Consider the following 5,842-nt stretch of genomic DNA (forward strand, 5'->3'; position numbering starts at 1 on the left):
CAAAATTACCGCAAGGGAAATTCCCTCACCGCGACAGCCCTAATCACACCCACAAAAGTACAATCTCGTGTTTTGGACTTGTAACATGGTTTATATGCATGTTCCATGAGCAAGAACATTGGTTGGATATAACTTGCAGGCTACAATGAGGACAAAACATAACTGTAGGAAAAGACTGATTTAGTACATAAATATAATAGCAATTAAGGTTTGAACACCTGGGAAATAACTAATTTGGAATGCAGCAAGAGGAAGAGGGCTAACACAGATCTTGATAAGAAGAGCGTGCATACTGCCTATTACAGATGACGAGATTTACTGAGCGTTTATAAATCAACTGAACACGATATGATCTCTTTGTGCCATTTAACAGAATGACATCCCTGGTTTTTCCCTCACTGAGCAGAGACAAAGATAAACTGTGCACATTTGTCTTCAGGAAAAATGAGGCAGTCAAGGAAAGCCTTGGTCTACGTGATGCACTGCCGCTGGTTTGAGTACAGATTGGCAGAGCGAAAGCAAACAAGCTTCACTGCACGCGCTGCCTGCTTCACACTGCACCAGATTAAGGAGTTCTTGCTCCAGCAGTCAGGTCCATGTCCACCCACAGTCACGGAAACTCAATCATAATATTTCAGGACGCAGGGGCCTCTTTTAAATTAATGACATGTTGAAAGGTTTGGTGGGGAAAACGAAAGCATTTTGCAAAGGTTCCTGCCGATTCTTTCACTTTGACATTTATAGAGCTTATTTCAGACTGCAGTAGGATAAGCCTGTGGGGGTATGATTCAGATCAAGACTCACGCAAACTGAAAATGACAGCAGAATTAGGTTTTACTTTTCTCAAACATCCTTACAAGCCTTCCAAATGGTTTAACTCACTCCGGTAAATGATCAGCTTCTCATATTTCAAGCTGAAGGCCACTAAAAGCCTTTAACACAATAGAACAATATCCCAAACTGTGGGTACGTGATCCCCAAGGGGTTCTTCTGCAGTTCCATAGGGAGATTTATCTTGCTTTGTTAAACCCATGAAACAGAAGTTACAAATTTAATAAAAAAAAAATATATATAAAATCATCACTTTTTGTAGTCAAGACATATAGTTTAATGTGACATCAAACCTGACCGTTTACTTTCTTAATCGTGGCATGTCCAGCTTCTCAGCCCTACATTTTTTTCCTCATTGATTTCACACTGAAATCCATCAAGTAACTTAAGTAAAATGAGTTACGCATGGGAAATCACATTTCCAGTTACAAATGGCATCTTTCACTGACTTTTAGGCAAGATGACAAAAACGACTGAGCTCTGTGCATATATCTTCTTTTATATTTGTTTTGTGCCTGACTAATAGGGCTATGGAGGTATACAAGACAAATACAGTTTGAGAATCAATGCAGAAAACCAGATCGCCTCATTCACAAACAGACAAACTTACTCTAATTTCACTGATGAAATGTTTTAATTTCCAACAACCTCATCCTGCCCACAGGCCTCTGTTTTGAATTACCACTCCATTACTCATAAAGTATCTCCTCCCTCTCACCCACCATTCAGACAGTGAAGAAAAGTAGGAAATGCAGGCCTGAGGGCCACCGAATACTCCTTACCACCAAAAAGCATCTCAGAATGTGCCAAAAGAAAGGTTGCACAGTATCACAGAACAGTCAGCACAAATGAACAAACCGTCTCAGACGACAAACCCTGAGTACGGAGAAGGGATAATGAGCCAACTCTGGATTTTGCTCCCGATATATGCTACATTTTGAATGACTGCATTTATTTGGCCGTTGAAGTCAGTGTAAAAACATAATTGCCTCTTTATTAATTTAATTCATATCCATGGTTATATTGTGAATGATTCATCAGTGCATATTTTTCCAAACAAAATCACGACACAACGTCCTTCTTAATTTTTAAATCCTTTCTCTGCAACCACCTGAGTCCATTAAGGTATGGAATGCACTTTTTCACATTCCAATAAATTCCAAGTGATTAAAATCAAGTCCTGTCCTACTTTTTTTTCTGAATATATAGCTTCATTCTAGTGCTGGGCAATATTCCGGTTCAAACAGTAAACTGGTTTTGAATTACATTTGAATAATAGTCTACTATGTTAAAATGAAGGAATTTTCCGTATTGATTTTTCAAAGATTTTTCACCTGCATTTTAAATTACGCATTGTATTTTGTTTTTTCGGGTTACAGGGTTATTATAACGGATAAAAGGATACTCCACCCCAAAATGAAAAATTTGTCATTAATCACTTACCCCCATGTCGTTCCAAACCCGTAAAATCTTAATTCGTCTTCAGAACACAATTTAAGATATTTTGGATGAAAACCGGGAGGCTTGTGACTGTCACATTGACTGCCAAGTAAATTACACTGTCAAGGTCCAGAAAAATATGAAAGACATCGTCAGAATAGTCCATCTGCCATCAGTGGTTCAACCGTAACGTTATGAAGTGACGAGAATACCTTTTGTACGTGAAGAAAACAAAAATAACGACTTTATTCAACAATTCGTCTCCTCTGTGTCTCTCCGCAACACCGTAGCGCCATTTTGGAGAATAACCACTGAACGCAAGCAACGTACGCTCTTCTGTTTTCGTTCAAATCAAAGCATAAACACACGTAGAAAACGTATCCTTGTGTCGCGGCTGACACAGAATAGCATACGCTGCTTGCGTTCAGTGGTTATTAAAAAAATAAATTGCTAAATTGGCAACACTGCTCAGATGAAATCTGTGTGAATCTATACAATCTAATTTAAATAAAAAACTGCTCATGCAGCATCTTTGTTTGGATAGTGATTAAAATGCAGTGGTTCTGCTGCATTCTGATTCATATAAAGACACAGTCAGGGGGAATAAACATGATAAACCGTGAAACCGCCACAATCATATAAAAAAAAAAATGTGATACAGATTTTTTTTTTCATTCTCAAAAAAGAAACAGTGCAAAACTGATTGCAAATGCCATTCCATGTTGAATGAGTTTCCTAAATACGAGTGTCACAATATTTCCTTGATTTGCAAGTCGAGACAAGCAACACCTTAGTGTTAAAACAGATGTTTGAAGACTGATAAAGTGTCACTGATTTAAGTCCATTAACCAGTTCACAATGTTCATTTAAATTAAACCATTTAAAATTTTGATTCAATGATTCACATAACTCAAAAATCTTGACTGTGGTTGCTCTGCAGCATTTTTCTTATTTAAATGTTTTAGTAAAAATATAGGTAGGTAATTATTAATATTCATTTTTACACTGGTACATATAAACAAAATAGAAACATGTAATTATTGCGTCTTCACTTAGTGAATAAGATTTTATTTAACTTTAGTAACAAATAACTGAAAAAGAAAGGATGAGACTAAATAATAAGTGGATTAAATAATAAACAATAAATTAAACGTATGCATTAATGAATCATTCACAGTAAGATCAATAACGTGATTTTAGAATATCTTAATTTAATGCCAACTCTAAATATTTGGAATGTACTCGATAACAATGCCTATGTCTATCTGAAATGATAAATAAAAAGGAAAAGCAAAACAAATATCACCTTTTTTAATCTATTACATGACAAACACATAAATAGATATATATTTAATATCACCAAAAGGCTAAAACTAATAACGCTTTTTTTTTTTTTCCTGCCTGCCTGCCCCTAATACTTAAAACATTGAGTCTAAGTTTGAGACTGTAATGAGTGGACTTTGTTAACTTTATTCCCATTACATTAAGCATTTCACAATGGCCTTCTCATTAGCTTTGCACATGCTGAGCTGCAGGCGCTCGGGTGAAGAACTGCAGTTGCCAAGGTTATCGACTGCCGGAGTCAATAATGTTTGATCACAAAAACAGTCATCCACAACTGAGCCGCCTCAGTCCAGCAAACTGCGCAGACAATGATGAATGGAAACAAATTTTCTTTCACACACTAACAAATAAAAACACTCTAAATTACTGATTAACCGCATTCCCATTCAAAGTTGACACCTGAATCTTAAACTCAATGATGTGGTCACGACTTTTCTAGCTTCTCTAAAAGCTTTCGATCTGGATATTTTGAAATGACTTCCAGAGAAATAACACAAATCCCAATGTAAGGAAGTTCTTTAGGCAAATGAGTGTATTGTCTAGAGACAATCGAACAAATGCTTCAGAAATCCGACACAATGTTCGCCTTGTGTTCACAATTACTATGCAACCAGATGCCTTTCTGTCAGCCGCCAACATGATGTCTTAACTTCATTAGGAGGGTGCATGAAAACTTCATAGTATACATAGCATAAATTATCTTGACAAAAGCAAAGTTGTCAGAAAAGGCTTGATGTCTTGTTTTTCATACTATTGGTGGTTATGCAAGATGCATATCTTGAAAAATAAGGTTTAATAAAATGTCAGCACTTTATAGTGAGTTTGAGCTACGGTTTATCACACAGGTGTGGCTTTCTCACTTACACTCTGCGTCCTGACAAATAAATGATCAAGTTACAGCATAACTCCGCAGACAGAGGAGGCAAATAGGCAAACAATAACATTTGTAAGGTCTTTTTTTAAATTAAAATAAAACCATATGGAGTTATTAAAAAGAATAGCAATTGGATAGTTGATAAATTACTAATATGACCTAGATGAACTAAGATATAACATGCTAAACGGCAATTTTTATGCAGTACTTTGTTTGACATCCTTGTTTGTTGACAATATTATTTGCAAGGCTGCTCTTTAAAAGGAAATCTGGGCCAATTAAAACCAACTAGAGACGATAAAACGACTAGAGAAGGTGAAAGAAATGAAGACAAGTAATAGCAACTTCATACATTTAACCTAAAAATCTTTACAGTAGTGTGCCTTTTATTGGGATAAACACACAGTTAGCCAAACATCTGAAAAGTCCCAGCTTGATCAATAAGTGTATGGGTGTTAATGCTTAGTAAATCACATTATAATCCAGAGATCTTTCAGTTTACTGACACTGAACTGTTCTAAACGACGAAAATAATCATAAATAAAGAAATCCTCGAGTTTTTCCACAGACATGTCGAGGTTTCCCATTACCTGAAGTTAGATGGTAAAAACTGTGTTCAGAAACAGAGTTTAGGTATTTACATTTACATTCATTTCAACTAAGAAACGACCACCAAATGTGTACTGACTGGACGACATACGCTTCAACTGGACGGTGAAGAAAAAAAAAAAAAAAGCTGCCAACAAACCTGAGCGAGTTTCTTCAGTTAGTCCTGCAGGAGAGAGTCTCTGGATCGGTTACTCTGAATCATTGTTCAGGCTGGAGCGGAAGTGACGAGAATACCTTTTGTACGTGAAGAAAACAAAAATAACGACTTTATTCAACAATTCGTCTCCTCTGTGTCTCTCCGCAACACCGTAGCGCCATTTTGGAGAATAACCACTGAACGCAAGCAACGTACGCTCTTCTGTTTTCGTTCAAATCAAAGCATAAACACACGTAGAAAACGTATCCTTGTGTCGCGGCTGACACAGAATAGCATACGCTGCTTGCGTTCAGTGGTTATTAAAAAAATAAATTGCTAAATTGGCAACACTGCTCAGATGAAATCTGTGTGAATCTATACAATCTAATTTAAATAAAAAACTGCTCATGCAGCATCTTTGTTTGGATAGTGATTAAAATGCAGTGGTTCTGCTGCATTCTGATTCATATAAAGACACAGTCAGGGGGAATAAACATGATAAACCGTGAAACCGCCACAATCATATAAAAAAAAAAATGTGATACAGATTTTTTTTTTCATTCTCAAAAAAGAAACAGTGCAAAACTGATTGCAAATGCCATTCCATG

The sequence above is a fragment of the Sinocyclocheilus anshuiensis genome, unplaced genomic scaffold (assembly GCF_001515605.1).
Source record: "Sinocyclocheilus anshuiensis isolate Anshui unplaced genomic scaffold, SAMN03320099.WGS_v1.1 scaffold1090, whole genome shotgun sequence".
In the NCBI taxonomy this organism is placed as follows: Eukaryota; Metazoa; Chordata; class Actinopteri; order Cypriniformes; family Cyprinidae; genus Sinocyclocheilus; species Sinocyclocheilus anshuiensis.